Source organism: Anolis carolinensis, chromosome 3 (genome assembly GCF_035594765.1).
Source record: "Anolis carolinensis isolate JA03-04 chromosome 3, rAnoCar3.1.pri, whole genome shotgun sequence".
Lineage (NCBI taxonomy): Eukaryota > Metazoa > Chordata > Lepidosauria > Squamata > Dactyloidae > Anolis > Anolis carolinensis.
In genome coordinates this window covers 72,965,073-72,985,747 of record NC_085843.1, presented here as the reverse complement: position 1 = coordinate 72,985,747, position 20,675 = coordinate 72,965,073, and the positions used below count along the sequence as shown (strand labels likewise).

The 20,675-nt window shown below is 42.3% G+C and overlaps 1 long non-coding RNA gene across 1 annotated transcript; it reads right to left on the bottom strand.

Annotated features, from left to right (window-relative positions):
• Positions 1 to 673: 673 nt before the first annotated feature.
• On the bottom strand, positions 674 to 17,607 carry LOC134297454 (uncharacterized). The gene is made up of 2 exons (XR_010004209.1): positions 17,312 to 17,607; positions 674 to 1,317 (listed from the first exon to the last, which is right to left on the bottom strand). It is a non-coding gene; the product is annotated as an uncharacterized LOC134297454 (long non-coding RNA).
• Between the last annotated feature and the right edge of the window lie 3,068 nt (positions 17,608 to 20,675).

The window sequence follows — 20,675 nt, the reverse complement described above, 5'->3', positions numbered from 1 at the left end:
CTACCGGAGTAGGTTGTGTGTGGACAGCGCTACTCCTGTTTCCAGCCTTGTTTTGCTTCGCGGACCTTGCCTTGCTACCTAGGACTCAGCCTTGCTTTCCAGGACCTTGCCTTGCTTCCCGGACCTTGCCAAGTGTTTACCACGGATCTTGTCCCTGTTCCTCGTTCCTTGTTGCCTTGAATCAAGCTTTGTGTACCAAGAATCAAGCTATTTCCTTGCCTTGCCTAAGTTTCATGGACTAAAGGACCTTGTCATCTCCCCTCACCTTGCTTGGCAAGTGAGTGTTTCGGTTACTGGATTACAACTTTGGACCTTACTATTTCATATTGGACTTTGTTTTCCTGGACTATATTTGACCTTTCCTGAAAGGTCATCTTCTGAACTATATTCTACACTTATTTTTATTGCCTTTACTTATTTCCTTAATAAAGATATTAGATAGATTCTGGCCTCTGTGTATGGTTATTGGTGCTCTGCAGCCTGGGTCGTGACACAGCCCAACTGAGAGATACATCACAGAGATAAAATTAGAGATGTACAGTTTAAAAGAAACATTATGGCTTGGCTCCACTGAATACAGACTCATATGAATTATATGCCACAGAATGGTTCAGCAGGAGTTCACTGATAAGAAAAAATGGTGTCTTGCAATGATAAATACAGAGGCATCATATTTATTAAAATATTATTTTAATATTATTTTAAATATTTTTATTGAAAATTAAAAATTGCTAAAATATAAAAGGAGGGAAGAAAGTTATGTAGATTAATTTTCATTAGGAAAACAAAAGGATTATTGTGGAGTTGTTAAATTGGCATATTACCATTCTATATCATATCTGCATACAAAGCACAATATATGGAGATTAACAGTGAAGCTGTGTTATTATTAATAATAACAATAACAATAGCTACAGTAGCTGTTCGATGCCACCTTTCCCTGTAGCTCGACGTGTAGTTCAGCACAATTAAAACAGAATGATAAAACACAATGCAATTAAAATACATACAACACAAGACTACATCAATAAAATGTAGGTTAAAATTCACAGATCAAAAATGACTGGGTAGGCCTGCCAGAATAGAGAGGCCTTCAGTTCCATCTTGAATTCTGACAGCTGATGTAGCTTTTTGATCTCTTCTGGCAGGACATTCCACAGTCATGGGGCTGCCAATGAAAGGGTTTCTGGGTGACGGTTGCTGGTCAGTTTCTGACTGGCTGGAGTAGCCGCTCCCACCGGATCTAAGTATTCAGGGCATATTGTACAGAAGAAGGTGATCCTGTACATAAATAGCAGCCAGACCAGTAATGGAGTACTGCAAGACATGCAATAATCAAAAATTAATCAACAATATATGCTAAATAAACCCTCATAGATTTGTTTTCATCATCTTAAAATTGACCAAAGTTGTGCTAACAGAAGATACCATTGGGTGGAATAAGCCAGCCATTGCTTCTGAAACGAAGGTGTTTCTGCAGCAGATCAGGCAGAAGGAAACCAGCAGATATATGTGTGAAATATGTTTGGAAGTGTTACTGTAATTTCCAGCTAACATACTCTGCTTGTTTGTTGGGCAGATGGCAAAAAGAACATATTTCAGGTGGGTATTGTTGTTTGGGTAGGGGATTGGCCCATTACTTTTTGTGAACATAAGTAACCTAGAGTTACTATGTTTCAGAGTTTATGGTTCCTAATTTGAGGTTTCCCAATAAAATTTTGTTATTTTGAAAATAACAATAATAGCAAATAAAAGATTATCAAACTGCACTAATTGTATAATGTGGATGCACCATAGGTGATTTTAAACTACTTTTCTTGTTTTTCCCATTGATTAAATATCCTATTGAAAACTAACACACATGAAGCTACTGTGAAAAATGGGGGGGGGGGAATTCAATCGTAAGATAAATAAGCAGTGAGAGTTTTGCCTTAGGTGGAAGAAAAACTATTAGTAGAACCAATGAACCCAAAAGCTTTGGTGATAGTAGATTGCTAATATAGGACACATCTTCACTGATGTTTATTTCAGGGCTGAGCTTGTGTGCTGGGTGATTTATTGGCCCCAATAAGTGTCCCGAAAGTGAGTTCCTCCACTGCTGCAGAGGTAGAAGGGAGTCCCCACTGCCCAGACCTACCACTGGAGCTACATAGAAATTTACAAGACCTTCCATTGGAGTTCCTTGGAAGTGCATTCCCACATTGGCACAAAATAAATTAAGTTTTGTTTTAAGCATTCCCTGAAGTGATGTGTATAGGCTGTGCATTAGACAAAAAGTGGGAGTTGTCTGAATATTAACAGAATAAAAATATTATTTCAGCTCAGAAATCTGCTCCAGATTACTTTTATTCAATATATCAATTTCAGTGTTGAACTCTGGCATACATTACTGCTATAGCATAAGCTTAATTAGTGGTTAATTATGGAAGCAGATGATACATAGCAGAGAAGCATTCCCTTTTGCTTATAGAATACAGTATCCCACCCAGTCAATAGGAGAATTGGACATTCAAACAAATTTCACACCAGACTGTCTCTCAGCTGGTGGCCAAATTCCCCATTACTGGAATATATGGGTAACTTTGGGGCTTGGGTACATTTCCCCAACCCATCCAGCTAAGTCTGGTTCTTGCAGAAGTTGAGGCAGCAAGATAATAATAATAATAATAAAACTTTATTTATACCCCGCCACCATCTCCCCAATGGGGACTCGGGGCGGCTTACATGGGGCCATGCCCAGGACAAATACAATATAGCAAAATATAAAGACAACATATCATAATACAATTACAGCAATACAATAAATAATCATATACAGTACAACACAAAATCAAAAAAGCAATATAACAGGGCGGGCCGCATGAACACTCAGTTAAAACTGAGTGTGTAAAAGTTACTCTCCGAAAGCACATCGGAAGAGCCATGTTTTTAAATCTTTCCTAAAGGCTAAAAGAGTGGGGGCTTGCCTGATTTCAATGGGCAATGAGTTCCACAAACGGGGGGCCATAGCAGAAAAGGCCCTCTCCCTTGTTCCCACAAGGCGGGTCTAGGATAAAGGCAGTGGCGACAGGAGGGCCTCCCCTGACGATCGCAGAGATCAAGCAGGTTTATGGTAGGAGATACGGTCATGAAGGTAGGTGGGTCCCAAACCGTTTAGGGCTTTATATATGATGGTCTGCACCTTGAATTGGGATCGGAAAATGAACGGTAGCCAGTGGAGCTCCTTAAACAGGGGAGTAGATCTCTCCCTGTAACTCGCCCCCGTTATTAATCTGGCAGCCGAGCGTTGTACCAGTTGTAATTTCCGAGCCGTCTTCAAGGGAAGCCCCATGTAGAGCGCATTACAGTAGTCCAGTCTAGAGGTAACTAGGGCATGGACCACCATGGTCAAGTCAGACTTCACGAGGTATGGTCGCAGTTGGCGCACAAGTTTGAGTTGTGCGAAAGCCCTCCCGGCCACCGCCGACACCTGAGCCTCAAGCGTCAACGCTGAATCCAGGAGGACCCCCAAACTGCGGACCTGTGACTTCAGGGGGAGTGCAACCCCGTCCAGCACAGGTTGCCACCCAATACCCCGATCCGACAAGCGACTGACCAGGAGGGCCTCTGTCTTGTCAGGATTGATCCTCAGCTTGTTCCTCCTCATCCAGTCCGCCACAGCAGCCAAGCACTGGTTCAGCATCCGAGGGGCTTCCTTGGAGTCAGATGGAAACGAGTAGTGGATTTGTGTGTCATCTGCGTAGAGATGGCAACACCCTCCAAAACTCCAGATGACCTCTCCCAGCGGTTTCATGTAGATGTTAAATAGCATGGGGGATAGAATAGACCCTTGCGGGACCCCACAGGTCAATGGCCAGGGGTCCGAGCAGGTTTCCCCCAGCTTCACCATCTGGGCACGGCCCTCCAGGAAGGACCGAAGCCACAGTAGAACTGTGCCACCGAGTCCCATCCCGGCGAGCCTCCCCAGAAGGATACCATGGTCGATGGTATCGAAAGCCACTGAGATGTCCAAGAGAACCAGCAGGGTTACACTCCCCCTGTCCAGCTCCCTGCGGAGGTCATCCACCAGGGCGACCAAAGCCGTCTCGGTGCTGTGTCCAGGCCTGAAGCCAGACTGCGAGCGGTCCAGAAAATCAATGTCATCGAGGAACTCCTGGAGCTGCGTAGCAACCACCCGCTCCAGAACCTTGCCCAGAAATGGGAGGTTGGAAATTGGCCTGTAGTTGTTACATACAGATGGGTCTAACGAGGTCTTTTTTAATAATGGTTTTACTACCGCCTGCTTAAAGCAGGATGGAACTGACCCCTGAACCAGGGAGGCATTTATAATAGCCACAAACCAATCCAACAACCCATCTTTGGCCAGCTTCACCAGCCAAGAAGGACAAGGGTCCAGAGGGCAGGTGGTCGCCCTCACAGACCCAAGGATCCCCTCCACGTCATCAGGAAGGACAAACCGGAAAGAATCCCATAAGATCGCACAGACAGGTACCTCGGTTACCTCCGCTGGGACCACAGTCAAGCTGGAGTCCAACTCACGGCGTATCTGAGCAACTTTGCCTGCAAAATGGTGCGCGAAATCGCTGCACCGAGTTGCCAAGTCATCAGGAAACTCCTGGGTCTCAGGAGGCCGCAGGAGCTCCCCAACAACTCGGAACAACTCCGATGGCCTGTTGGCTGCAGACGCTATGCGGGCAGTCGTGAAAACTTTCCTGGCTGCTCGCAGAGCCACGGAGTAAGCCTTAATAGCGGCTTTAGCCCGTGCTTGGTCGGACACGTCCTGAGATTTCCTCCAGATGCACTCTAGTCCCCTCCTCCTATGCTTCATCACAGCCAGCTCCTCGGTGAACCAAGGAGTCGACGCAACTCTACGCAGTGAGAGGGGACGTTCGGGAGCGATCGTGTCCAATGCCCTTGACAGCTCACTGTTATAGCGATCAGCCAGGACATCGACAGGATCGCCAGTCTCCAGGACAGGAAGATCCCCAAGAGACCTCAGAAATCCATCCGGATCCATCAGTCTCCTGGGGCGGACCATCTTAATGGGCCCACCACCCCTGCGGAGGTTAGAAGACACGGCGATACTTAAACAGATCAGATGATGGTCAGACCATGACAATGGAAGAATGTTTTGCTCTTCCACTCTGACTGTCCCACCGTCCACAATAAAAACAAGGTCCAAGGTGTGTCCTGCCTGATGTGTGGGCCCAGATATAACTTGAGACAGCCCCATGGTTGTCATGGCAACCATGAAATCCTGAGCTGCACCTGTCAATGTGGTCTCGGCATGAATGTTAAAGTCTCCCAAAACTATCAGTTGTTGGGAGACAAGGGCCGCATTAGAGACCACTTCTGCTAGCTCGGACAGAGAGACTGCTGGGTCGCGGGGTGGACAGTACACCAACAGAATCCCCAAGCTGTCTCGGGCTCCCACCTTCAGGAAAACACACTCGAACCTCGAGGATTGCGGAATGGCGCATCTGATCAGGGCGATGGACTGCCGAAAGATCACCGCAACTCCTCCTCCCCACCCCCCAACCCTGGCCTGTTGATGCACCCCGAAACCTGGAGGACACAGCTGGGTGAGATTCACACCTCCCAGCTCATCCAGCCACGTCTCGGTGATGCAAGCCAGATCCGCCCCCTCCTCCAGGATCAAATCCTGGATGACAGCTGTTTTACCATTGACGGATCTGGCGTTCAAAAGCAGGACCTTAAGGTTGGGGGGTCTGTCCTGAAGACTACCACACCTAATCCTCTCCAGGGTCGCAAAAATTCTGTTGCGCTTCTCCCTGGGTTGATAGTGACCGTACTTTCTCCTCCCCTATATCACCTCAATGGAGCCACCTCCATGAAAGCCCTCTTCCCCCTGATGGGAGAACTGGGTGGAATTGCCAGTTGCCGGGACTAGTCAGCTGTCCTGGGAAGGAAAGCCTCCAAAAGTGCTTGTTTGTTTAAAAGAGGGGCTTCTCTCCACTGATGGGAGAGAGGAGTCAGTTGACTTGGCATCATCATAAATGGGAAGGGGACTAAACAAGAGTGGGGTCTGGTTGTGGGACTGGGAGGTAGAACAAACATGACTTAGAATTGGGGAATCTTGAATATCAATGTTCAGCCCGATGTACAAGGGGCGAATCAGTGGGTCTACTAATACCCTCCTAAGAGTAATGCCCCACTGTTGCAATTTGGGCCCATACAAAAACAATTTTTCCCTTAATATTTTATCTTCCAAGCCAATGATAAGACACAAGGAGCGGTTCCAGGATTGGTACTCTCTACAAAGCCAGTCGATAGTCTTGATCTTCACTTCCGACCAGCTTATGGATAAAATTTGTGAAAGAGATGTCTAGACCGCTCGCTTAGAAGTCCACCTGCCTCTGTTCAATAATGAGTCTGATACTTCCACTGCAAAGAGGACATCTTTGCTCCCTAGCTTCAGGTAAGATTTGGCTAAGATTGGAAACTGAGTGTGGGCTTGGCTCCTGTGGTCAAAGTCTAACTGTTTTGTGATTGTTGTATTGAAAGAGAGTCGGGTACTTAAGTTAATTGACAGCAGGCATTGTCCCCTGTTAATTGAGTGATTGGGGAAGCTATATTAGCCAGAGGTTGAACTCAGCGGGGCAGTTTGGTTCTCGCAGAAAAAAACACCTTTACTAACTATCCTTTACAGTACATACAGAAAACAAAACAACATAAACAAATACACAAAGAGGTGGTTTTTGGCAGTCTGCACATAAAGTGCGTGCATATTACCTACTGTATAAAGATCCCACTAGGCCACTTCACTCACCAAGAGATGCAACAAAAGCAAAACTTTCCCATCACATGCACTAGCTGTGGCATGTTCTGCTTTTTCACACAAAAACTAGTCAACTACATCTGCTCTAAATGCAAACAGATGATTCTGATGGAGCAGAGGATCCAACAACTCGAGGACCGTATTAAGACCCTTAAGGACATACAGGAACTCGAGCTCTTCTTGGACACTGCACAACACACTGTTCTAGATACACAACCCACATCACACCAACAGCAGGATGAGGAACTTTATGGGGAGATCTATTCAGATGTCCACAACTCTCAGGCTTGGAAGGAGGTCACCCATAGACAAAGGACCAGGCAGCCTACTTCTGCTCAGCTTGACTTATACAACAGGAAGAATAAAAACCTCTGCTTTGCCTTCAAAATCGTCTGTGTCCTGATTTGGACATAGACACTTAGGGCTCCCTGAACCCACAATTTTAGCAGAGTTGAAATCACATAACATCATCTCACCAATAGCTATGAGAAGAATGCAAGCAGATTACTAACAGAACAAAACACTCTGCGAATCCCTTGTCAGCCTTCACAATTTCAGACTTCAAATTGAACACAAAAAGAATAAAGGCCAACAAGGCCACTAACACAAGTTAGCTGTCACACCACTGAATAGCTGTTAACATTTGATCATGATGCTAACATGGACTCTGAAATCCATTTGCCTGGCTGCAGAAAAATTGCATGTTTCCAATGTTGGGACCACCATATATTGCTAGTAAACTGCAGTTTTTCCTAAATTAGTCTCATCCTTCCAATTATCACTTTCTTTGAAAATCCTGGGGGATTGTCTGACATCAGCTTTTTTGCAGCTCTTATAGGTTCTCACTGGGTTAGTGCCTCTGACATCACTGGCAATAAGAAACAACATTTCTTCTCTTATGCTCAGCATTTAATGTACACAGTGAATGATTCCCACTACATGTTTGAAGTGTGAGGAAGCTAATTTATACTCTTGAACTAAGTAGTGAAAAACACCCACAAAAGTAACACCCTCCCTGCCAGCAATGTTAGAACATTTCACAGCCATTTTTTTCTTTGGAAGATAGATTCATTTTGGGAAGGTTGTGTATTCTTACTTTAGACTGAGGCCAAGATGTATAGATGCGGTGGGGTGGGTGGAGTGCGGTGGGGGAAAGGGATTGGAGAGCCAAATGAATGCACTATAGCCCCTATGAATGTGAGAGCTGGACCCTAAGGAAGGCTGAGCAAAGGAAGATAGAGTGCCTTGGACCGCAAGAAGATCAAACCAGGCTGTGGCGCAGGCAGGTTAGCAGCCAGCTGCAATAAATCACTCTGACCAAGAGGTCATGAATTCGAGGCCAGCCCGTGTTGGGGTGAGCACCCGACAATTAAAAATAAAATATAGCCCCTGCTCATTGCTGACCTAAGCAACCCAAAAGATAGTAGGAAATTTAGGTACCACTTATATGTGGGGAGGCTAATTTACAACACCATAAAAATCATCCAGCCGCCGTTGGAATGAGGAAGTTGCCGTCGCAGTGGATGATGAAGCAGCTGCTCCCCCTGTGGCCAGAATCAAGCATACCCTCAGGAAACTGGAAGCTGGAGAAGGTTTAAATTGCCTCTGCGTCTGTCTCTGTTCTATGTTATATGGCATTGAATGTTTGCCTTATATGTGTACAATGTGATCTGCCCTGAGTCCCCTTCAGGGTGAGAAGGGCAGAATATAAATACTGTAAATAAATAAATACTCCAGGAAATAATGCCCAACTACTCACTGGAGGGAAGGATATTAAGCACAAAGATGAAATATTTTGGCCACATAATGAGAAGACAGGAAAGCTTGGAGAGGATAATGATGCTGGGGAAAAAGGAAAACGGGCTGACCAAGGGCAAGATGGATGGATGGTATCTCTGAATTGACTGGCTTGACCTTGAAGGAGCTGGGGGTGGCTGACAGGAAGCTCTGGCATGGGTTGGTCCATGAGGTTACAAAGAGTCGGAAGTGACTGAATGAATAAACAACAAAAATAGCCCCCACATTGTTTGAAAGTGTGCCTTCAATATTTCACTTTTAAGAAACTCCCCTCCATCATGATCTCCATTTTCTTTTAGTATCCCTGATCATAGGACCAAAACCATGATCTCTAAATTTACCGAAAACAGCTTTCTTAAAGTCTAGAATGCATGGCTGAGTATGTTTGGTTCTCCTTTTCACTGCATAAAAAACTCCAAGAAAACATGACTCTTATGTAAGCATTTTGAAACTTCCATCCCATTAACCAGGTTATCACTGTTGGTTAAGAAAAGATTTAAAATAGCCAATCCTCTAGTTGCCTCTTTCACCTTCTCAATAATGACATTGTCTACAAGACAAATGAGGAACTTGTTGGGTCTTATAATTTTGGTAGAATTTGACTTCCAACATAGATCAGTATAATTGAAATCTCCCATTACTGCTACACCTGTTCTTTCTGAACGTGTGTTTATTTATTCCAGGAAGGAATAATCCAAATCCTCAACCAGGCTTGGGGGTCTGTAGTAGACCACCACTTCAGATTATTACCATTCCAATCATAGGACTCATCCCACTAAGTTTCAGATGCCTATTATATCATACTTGCCTTGCTGTATTAAGAGTGCAAGTTCATTTGTTTATTTCCCATGCTCTATGCATCAACATAGAAACATTTTAAACCATTGACCATTCCACCTAGCTGCTTATTTAAAGGTTTCACTTTCACTGTTGGGTTCTTTTATTATTCACCTAGTTCTTTCTATAATAGTTGGTTTATTATCTCCAGCACTTGATAAACCTCTGTCTTCGTGAATGCTGTTTCCCTCCTCCATATAACTCAGTTTAAAGAGGTCCTGGTCAGGTCTGTAAGATTCCTAACTGCTGAAATGTCTTGAAGACACACAATGACAAATACTTTAATGGTGTTGCTTAGCTTCGTAACTGTCTTCATATTTGTTTGTGTATAATTTGTATTTTGACACCACCCTTCATTCATTTTTCTTGAAAGTATGCTGCAGTGACAGTTTTCCTTTGCTAGATGAAACAATTCTATTGGAAGCTGGAGTTTCTGTGGCTGTTGAAAAGATGTGGGAGACCATTCAATAACTTATATGAACACAGTGCTGTTAACCAACCATTTTACAAATAATATATGTTGTGAATTAGCATGAACACATTTCCAATTAGTTTTAGGTCTCTGGTTTATTGATCAGCAGAGAATTAGGTGAAGCATTCAGTATCCTTTTGAATAATGTGGAAGGCACGACATATACAAAGGGCAGGGAATGTCTTCTAGGCCAAGAACAAGATCTAGTTTCAGAGACGTTCTCAAGGCTACATTCCAATGACGGGATGGGCCCCTATTGGACCAAAAAACGTAAATTTAAGCTTACAGCTCTTACTGAAAATACTGAAGTTTTAGGATAACTGTTTAAACCTTGCAGAATGAGGTGGGCATGCAAAAGCTAGTAAATCACCAAATGGCATGTAGAGTAGGCAATCTTCTTAAAAGACAATACAAGGATACCTGAAGGGATAGACCCATCCCCAGAGCCTGAATTTTTTTTACCTTTGGTATTTACTGTCTTGTGCTGCTATTGCTGAATAGATTGTAGGAAGCAACAGAGATGAATAAAAGAGGTTTATTAGTACCCCGGTAGTAGAAGGAATATATATATCAGCCCTCTTTAATCAATTAGCCCCTCTTTCTCCCCATATAACCAGAATGGCATAACTGGAATCAGTATGATTGGTGTCCATGCTGGTTGGGGTATTTTGGGAAGTATAATCCAAAAAGTAATATGTCCAGGTGCCGTTGACTCCATAAATGAGTGTAATCATATGGCTGTAGGGAGAACAACTGCATTTTAATATTTCTTCATTATTTTTTCTGCAAAATATTTTCTTTACAGAAAATGCTGTTTCCTAGGATACAGAAAAGGTCTGAGCGGCTGTTTCAAATACTTTCTCACAGAGGAAAAAAATTGCTAAAATTTATTTTTATGCCTATGAGAGTGAAATTAGAAATAATTACATTTCATAAAGTACATAAACTAGAGGATTCTTTTTGTAGCAAAAATGGCAAGGCTATTCATATTTTGGCCCTATTTGTATTAACATAATAACTGGTAATTATACAGTGAGTATGAAAAATATGTTTATCATAGAATCATAGAATCATAGAATAGTAGAGTTGGAAGAGACCTCATAGGCCACCCAGTCCAACCCACTGCCAAGAGGCAGGAAATCGCATTCAAAGCACCCCTGACAGATGACCATCCAGCCTCTGCTTAAAAGCCTCCAAAAAAGGAGCCTCCACCACAGTCCAGGGGAGAGAGTTCCACTGCCGAACAGCCCTTACAGTGAGGAAGTTCTTCCTGATGTTCAGGTGGAATCTCCTTTCCTGTAGTTTGAAGCCATTGTTCCGCGTCCTAGTCTGCTGGGCAGCAGAAAACAAGCTTGCTCCCTCCTCCCTATGACTTCCCTTCACATATTTGTACATGGCTATCATGTCTCCTCTCAGCCTTCTCTTCTGCAGGCTAAACATACCTAGTTATTTAAGCTGCTCCTCATAGGTTTATCATTATAGAGTTACTCCTCTAACAGTAACAGCAAATAATCTCATATTAAAAGGTGTTCAAAAAACAGAATCAACATACACTCCATGCTCGTCTGGGGAAGAGAATGTGTTGGGCACCATGTGCCTTATCCACATGCTCAGATAATCTCATTCTTCTGAACAGAATGCACATGTTATTAGAATTGAAAAGAAAATCTTATATTCAGTTAAACACATAATTAATTCCACTTAACTAGAGATGTATGTGAAAATATATTAAAAATTCTGATTACCCATTAATCTGAAAATATCATTGGCCCCTAATGTATCTTCAAAATTTGAACTCATGAGTAAATAGGGAAGTTCACAATTTGCATTCAATTGACTTTGGTCATGAATAGTCTTTCATCTGATTCATCCAGTACAGGCAATCTGCAAATTAAGAATAATATTGGTTCTGTAGTTGAATTTGTATATTAATCAGAACAGGTACATTTTTAAAATTATGCTTTGGATAGCTAAGTGAAGGATTAATTCCCATGTGGTTTTCGTTTTGCTGTCTGTGCCCCTGTTCAGAAGATTTCACCTCACTTTCTATGGCTGTCATAACTGGATTTTGAAAAATGTAGCTTGTTGTGGAAACAAGGATTGGTGATAAAACTTGTGTTGAGCCACCTTTTCTCCATAATAACCCTTTCAGGAGTGAATTTCACCTCCTAGGTGTAGATTTCTCTCACTTCCTGTTATCTCACTCCTGTTCTTAACTAGGAGTCATTTGTAAATTGGATGGTTGTAACTCGGGTACTTCCTGTAATGAAAATTTTTCCAGATTTGACAGAACTTTTGCTATTACCCAAACATTAGAAGAAAAGATACATGCAGCCACATACAGACAAACAGGGATGACTGAGTGTCTTCAGTATAATTGTGGCCCCATAAACCATATTTGCCCATCCTCTCTCCCTGGGAAATTGCACAGATGGTGAACAAAAGGCATAACAGCCCAATCTAACGCAGGACTCAGAAGCTAAGGGCATCTGGGGAGGAGGAGCAATGCAGTAACAGCCTTTGGGATTTGCCTGAAAAACATGTATCTGTACTCTCAGGAGACATTATCCATTCTTATTGGAATGGTTTATTAAGTCACCCATATCAGATCACTGGTGAAAACCAAAAGGTCAAATGAAGGTCACACAAAGCCATCAAGAATGCTTGGCTTTCTCTCCTGCTTTGGGGAGATCACAGACAAATGAGATTAGATTTCCAAAGCCAAGGCTATAGCTGCCGGTGCTTGTCTGAATGGACTCCAAGACTTTCCAGGATATTTGATGTCAAGACACAGTCACATAGGCAGCTGGCTGATGACATTGGTGATAGTGCTGTTTAGAACAAGAGCCAGAGTATAGCTTGACCAAAAGCTGGTCACAGTATCAAATTCATTAAAGGATGCAAAAAAAAAAAAGGAATAAAGTAAAACGTGCATTTGAAATTATCTGTAAAAGCTCCGAAGAACAATATCACTGTCTCTGTTCTTAACTCAATGAGGATTTCACAGTTGTCTAATTTATTTTTCTATATTTCATCTTGAATTATAGCCACTAGGATCTTATGGGATTTTATGTTGCCCACAATCAACAACCTGGAGTTTGTTTTGAATTTTTTTGTATGACAAAATCGTTTTGCTGTTGAATAAAATTATCTTTGACATCATTATCAGTCATGAATCCTTAGTTCAGTCTGTTTCATCTGCAATTTAAGAGAAAACAGATGATCCACTTGTGCAACATTAGATTATGTTTTAATAAGATCTTTTAACCTTTTAAACTCAATAGGACCTTTCATATTGGATGTTTATTGAGTCAGTTTATTGGACAAAATTAGTTGATATTAGTTTGTTTTCCATTTAATAGTACCACGTACAGCAGGGCTACACATTCTTTTTCCTATTAGAGAATAACTGTGTCAGAATGTAGATTTACAGAGTAAACACTTTAGGCTTGGAGTTATTTGATTTGCAAATTCTAAAATATCCCTCTGATTTTTTTGAACCAGTTCACCTTTCTGGGCATAGTGCCTTTCTTCACCAATATAGGAAGTACTGGGTTTTGTTGTTTTTTTTCATGAAGGCCACATCAGGGCAGAAGAGGATTTAAATTCTTTTCTGTTCATTTTTATCTAAATGCAACTGCAGTCCCTTTAAGTTGTAACTTTGTTTGATAATAACAACTAAAAACCATGTGAGTTAATTGCGTTTACACTAACATCATATCTGATTTGGGTCAAAATTTAGTGGAAGTTCCTACTGAGTAAACATGAACTCAGTGGTCTGAGTTACCACATGCTCTAACACAGACATTTCCTAACATGTAGCTTATAAATAAAGTAAAATAAATGTAATAGCACATAGATTCTGTGGATACAGTGATACTAACTTTAATCAAGAACAAGAGGCTCATCTACAAGCTCATCAGACAGGGCTTACTTCAGTGACATACATCAATTCAGTCATAGTTTACCCACAGAGCCGCCAGCTCCCATCCCATAATTTATTTATTTATCATTTAAACTTATATGCCACCACTCCCCTAGGGCTCGGGGCGGCTTACAAGAAGGCTAAAATCTAACAATTTAAAAACATCTTTAAAATATTTTTTTAAAAAACACTCCCCCAGGGCTCGGAGTGGCTTACAAAACCAGCTAAAATATAAGCAATTTAAAAACAGCAAAAGAACTTCTGGCGGGGCTCCGTGGGTAAACTATAGCCTAACCCACATATTCTGCCACCGCAGCAAACACTAGAAGCTTCCCATGTTGCACCAGAAGTGTTAACTGTGGGGGAAAGCCCATGGTCAACACTTCCCCCCATGGAATCAGCATGATGGTAAGCTTGGCAATGTGGAGTGTGGAGTGACAGGTTCCCCAAACCCACTGATGGGCACTGCTGGATTCGCCATGATCCATGGCAATTACGGTGGCCTTTATGAAAAGGTCCTTACACAGACTTTAAAAATTTGCACTCCCCTTGTAGGTGCTGCAATCTTGACAAATGATGTTCTCAACAATACAATTGCAATGGGGGTCTTTGGGCTTTAATCCATTTTTTAAAATAAACATGTTGTTTATTTTGAATTTTAGAGAAAATTTGAGTCCTCCAGATGGCATTGATTCACTGTGTAGTTGAAGGAAAGAGATAGTGGTTGCTACATTGATCGGTGGGAGGTGATTGTTCCTCCAGAAAGTATTTCTTTTCTGAGGTGAATTTTGTTTTTTTAAAACAAGTTTTCTGTGATACTTGCATATCAGTACATCAGTACCAGCATGCTCCTGGTGGAGCCCCCAATGGCGTAGTGGACTAAAACCTCGTGACTTGAAGGTTGGGTTGCTGACCTGAAAGCTGCCAGGTTCAAATCCTACCCGGGGATGAGCTCCCTCTATCAGCTCCAGCTCCATGCGGGGACATGAGAGAAGCCTCCCACAAGGATGGTAAAAACATCAAAAAACATCCGGGTGTCCCCTGGGTAATGTCCTTGCAGACGGCCAATTCTCTCACTCAAGTTGCTCCTGACATACACAGCTGCTTCACCCGACAGGAGGCAGCCTCGCTGGAAGCAGTGGCACACGTGCTTGAATTTAAAACAAATTCAAATTTATAAACCACAGCACCCCCTGAATTGATCTTGAAAACCTTCATCTTTAAAAGCTGGTCTGAATAAAAAGATTTTAGTCTGCTGCCAGAAGGACAGCAGGGAGGGGACCCAGGGATAGTTCAACTGTAAGGCAATTTAGGCAGTTGCCTAAGGCGCCACCGTTTGGGGGGCGCAATTGAGGCACCTCTTGAGGTGCCTCCAAGTGCCCTAAAGTCAACTTTTTGTTCATGCACAGTGCCGCTTCACCCGGCAGGAGGCTGACTACCGCCGGGTGAAGTGGCTGGAGAGCGCGCACACCGCCGCTTCTGGCAAGGCTGCCGCCGGGTGAAGCAGCTAGAGAGCGTGCTCACCAGCTGCTCCATCCGGCGGGAGGCAGCCTCACCGGAAGCGGCGCCGCGTGCTTGCCATCCACTTCACCCAGCAGGAGGGAGCTTCGCCAGAAGCAGCGCCGTGCGCGAACAAAAAGTTGGTTTTAGGGCACTTGGAGGCACATCAAGAGGCGCCTCGACTGTGCCCCCCAAACGGTGGCACCTTAGGCAACTGCCTAAATTGCCTTACGGTTGAACTACCCCTGGGTCCCCTCCCTGCTGTCCTTCTGGCAGCAGACTAAAATCTTTTTTATTCAGACCAGCTTTTAAAGATGAAGGTTTTTAAGATCAATTCAGGGGGTGCTGTGGTGTATACATTTGAATTTGTTTTAATGGTTTTTACATGGGATTTTTAAAATACTGTTTATATTTAATCCTGTTTTAATGTTCGAATATTCATATATTTTGAATAGTTATGCTGATGCTTTTATGTTAAGCCACTTTGAGTCTCCTTTGCGGGAGATAAAGTGGGGTATAAATAAATATAGTAATAATAACAACAATAATAATACTCTCTACTACTTCTGCTGCACCTTTGCCCCTCATATCTAAGGATTAGAGAGTTCAGTACTTGTTTTCCTAAATCATTTAAGTACTATGGCTCCTTGGATCATTGGGATAATGTGATATCAATTGGGAAAGCTCCACATATAATCTGTGATTCTATGACATGAGGAAAAGGACACTATCCACCTCATTACATTGAGAGTGGAAAGCATGGGTGACCATCTCTTTAAGAGTAGAGAATCACTCCTTTTATATCGTCAGCGGTCCCATTTCAACAACAACAACTCTATTTATATTCCACCCTATCTCCCTGAGGGGACTCAGGGCAATACATTCATCTTACATTTATCACAAGGTCAGTATTACTTTTTTGTTTTTAATCAGGAGAAACAAAAATACCCAAAAACCATGAGATCCTTAGGTCTGCCCAAAGCCCTTGCATTAAAGGAGAATGACACCAGTATAAAACCACTTATTTCCTTGAGATTCTACATCAAAGCCCATAGGATACAAGAGACAGTGTTCCAGGTTAAAACGATTGCTTTCCATGGGATCCTATGGTTCTGCATCAAAGCCCATGGGATAAAGAGACTGCTGACAGTTGGGCAATAAAGCAGGATGGGTAACTTTTGATGGTTCCTATCACACCTGTTTTTCAGTTGTAAACATGGGAGTAAAGTGCAATAAGAGGTAAGAGCTCTGAACATGATAGTTGTCCTGGGTTCAGAGTTTCCTCCTTTCAGGACATTTCTGCCTCTTTTCAACCCTGGAACATGTGATGAGCTCAGTGCATCTCCATGTTTGAAAAGAGGCTGAAATTTCCTACGTGGGGGAAATTTCTCAATGTGATGAGGTCAGATTGCCAGAGTTCCCTCCTTTCAGGACACTTCTGCCTCTTTTCAATCATGGAGGACTATGCACGACAGCTAGAAGTTGTTTAATTCATGTGGTGAGCTCAGTACCTCTCCATGCTTGAAAAGAGGCTGAAGTGTCCTACAACTGGAAAATTTCTCAATGTGTACTTCATATTCTAAGTACAAAAAACACATCTTTCCTTAAAACAAATGTTTGGACAACATTTCCCAAGCCATCTGAAGGCAGCAGGCAGAGGCGGTTCAACCGCCAGGGCAACTAGGCATTTGCCTGTGGCGCAAGTCTGTTGGGGGTGCCATTGAGGTGCTCCCGGGTGTGCTCACATGCGTGCATACATGCGTGCGCACCCCCACCTCTCAGCTTTGGTCTGGGCCCGCTCGCAGGCTGAAGCCTAGCAGGCCCAGACAATGAAGCTGAGAGGAGCTGGGGGTGCGCACGCATGCACGTGCACCCAGGCACACACCCGTCTCCTCCTCTCGGCTTCATTCTCTGGGCCCGCTAGGCTTTGGGGCCTGCGCCTGGCCTCCGGGGAGCCAAGTGGAGCCCGGGGTCCACTTACATGCTGCGGAGGGAAAAGAGGAGGCTTTGGGAAGCAGTGCCGATGCCTAAGAAGGAGGGCAGCTGCTGGGCTGCAACCTCCTCTGCCTGGTCCTTCTCCTGCTGCAGTTGTGTCTCCGGTGCGAAGGATCAGTTTATGGAGGGCAGAGAAGAGCAGGCGATGAATGGTGAGAGAGAGAGAGACAGGACGCGCTGCGGGTCCCTTGCAGCCGCTTCCTTCCTTTGACTCGCTGGCGCCCTGTGAGTGTGTCTGCGCGTCTCCCTCTTTCCCTGGCCGATGTCCGCAGGGTCCTAACGCCCGCCCCTTCTCTTGTTCCCAGTATTTTTAATTACAATACTTTTCGACTGGAATCACTGGGTTCCTGTGAGTTTTCCGGGCTGTATGGCCATGTCCCAGAAGCATTCTTTCCTGACATTACGCCCGCATCTATGGCAGGTATCCTCAGAGGTTTTGAGGTCTGTTGGAAGCTAGGTATGTGGGGTTTAAATATCAGTGGAAAGTCCAGGGTAGGAGAAAAAGCTCTTGTCTGTTTGAGGCAAGTGTGAATGTTGCAGTGCTTTTTTTTTTGAGCTATTTGTTGGGGGGGGGGCAACATTGGGGGGGCAATATTTTGTCTGCCTACTGTTGAAAATCACCTAGGGACACCTCTGGCAGCAGGTTAGCTTAAGGAATAAAGAACTATCTGTGTAGAATGCAACCCATTTCTCCCAAGTCTTGCTGCTTCCTTCCAGTATCTATGGGTTGAGATGAATACCTCACTTGCCAATAACAGACAGCCCAGAAAAGTCCACAGTGGAACTCATCAAATTCAGATGCTCTCTAGTATCTGCCTTAATGCAATGAGAGTGTAACTTTTCTTAAGTACTCAAGGACTTCTAATGTTACCTTGTCATACAGGAAGCAGCCACGCTTTAATGGATTTTATGCTACCCTGTTTCCCCGAAAATAAGACAGGGTCTTATATTAATTTTTGCTCCCAAAGATGCACTAGGTCTTATTTTCAGGGGATTTCTTATTTTTCCATGAAGAAGAGCTCACATTTATTGTTGAACAACAAAATGAACATTTATTATATACTGTAAAGTAGTTGTCATCACAAACCAGCATAACCAGACAAACTGTGAATCCTATCAAGAATTTCTTGTTACTACTATTATTTCCATGTACAACAATCTATGGTACCTCTTGCATTTTAGGTTTCACAAGGTTTCCACGCTGATTTCTCTCTATTCTAGTTTCAATGTAGTCATGAATGATGAATAATATAATATACTATAATAATAATATGATAATATAATAATAATATAATGATATACAATATATTAATGAGATAATATAATAATGGGATATAATAATAACAGAATATGATAATAATATGGTATTAATAGGATAATATAATAATGGGATATAATAACAGAATAGCATAATAATATAATAATAATAGGATAATATAATAGAATAATAGAACGGAATAGAATGATATAAAATATATTAATAGGATAATATAAAATGGAATATAATAATAATAACAGAATATGCTAATAATGATAAAATAATAATATGATAATATAATAGAATAATAGTATAGAATATAATGATATAAAATATATTAATATGATAATATAAAATGGAATATAATAATAACAGAATAATAATAGAATAATAATATAATGATATAATAATAATAATAATAATAATAGAAAATATAATATAATGATATAATAATAATAATAGAAAAATATAATATAATGATATAAAATATATTAATAGGATAATATAATAATGGGATATAATAATAGTAACAGAATATCACGATAATAATATGGTAATAGAATAATAGTATAAAATAATCAGTTTCATGGCATAGGATAGGAATAAGGATGAGAGGAGAATCCCAATGCGTCCTGTACCTTTAAGGAGCAGAAGCCTTGGGGACGAGTGGAAAGCCCTCTTCCTTCCCTCCCACCCTCCCTTGCCCGGGCTCCAAGAGCCAATCAGAAGCCTTGGGGGCGAAGGCAGCATGGCCTTGTCTCCGAAGGAAGAAACGGCAGTGCAGCAGCAGCCACGGAAGGTTTTTCAAGCCGCGGCTGGGGGACAGGCAAGGCAAGGCAAGGCAGGGAGGGAGGCACAGAAAGCAAGCACTTTCCCTCCCTCCCTCCCTCCCTCCCTCCCTCCCTCCGGTGTGTGTATGAGTGCTGCTTTAGCCCTGCAGCCATGCTTCCCAATGGAACTCTGCTGCAGCCTTAGTTGCTAGGTCTTACTTTCAGGGGAGGCCTTATATTTGGCAATCCCCCCAAACCCCTGCTAGGTCTTATTCTTTGGGGAGGTCTTATTTTCGGGGAAACACGGTACTAGAATGGCATCTTTATTACAAATGTTAATCACCAACTCTAGTTGGTGATTAACTTCATTAATGTTGCAGATGACTGCTTCATTCCAAATGTTAACCTTTTTCTTGAGACCTATTTATCTGACATTTCAATAATGTGGCATCTTATGAGACAGGATACATAATTGGTTTCTTTCATTTTTAGGAATAATTATGTCTTACTAGGTTAACAAGTAGCTGTTTTGCTTTTGTTCAAGAAAACATGAGATTGACAAATATATTTTAAACTGCTGGGAAAGCTGAAAGGGCTTGAAAATCATTTTTGCCACCTTTATGATAATCAGATTAATAATTCCTACTGACAAGCAAATTGTATACATAAGGATTATCATGTCATCAGTTCACCCATGGGTTTTTTTTTCCTGCTCACTTCATCCAGGCCTGCATTAAAATTCGCATTCCTGTGTATATTCTTGCAGAATAAGTGGTTCCTCAGCACTAACACATAACATTTCCAGAAATAGTTCCACCCTAAAATTAGTGGGTTGCTAACTGGGCATTCCTCATACAGGAATGTTATACCAGTTTCATTTGGCTGAAAACACAAGCATTTGAGTAGCTCAGTGAGAAAAATATGGAGGGGGTACTCTTCCTTCACAATGGGTCTGTGCATACATTTAACTAGTTGTCTCCCCAGAAAATATGGAAGTTGTAAATTGAATGAATAATAGCTGATTTGTAAAATCAGCTATTATCAGATTCGCAAATCTGTAATTGTAGCAGTAGTGAATGACTGAGGATGGTGCAATATCGCTGCTTTGCAGCGTTTTAATTTTTGTATACTTTTTAACATACTTTTATCATGTTTTTATCATGTTTTAATTGTTTTGTTTTTATAGTATATTTGTTGCTGGCCCTCGTGGCAGAATGTAAGCCTCTCTGAGTCCCCTCGGGGAGAAGGGCGGGGTATAAATGCATGTAATAAATAAAAGTCAAATGAATCACATCAAAATCAGATTAATCACAAACGTGTTA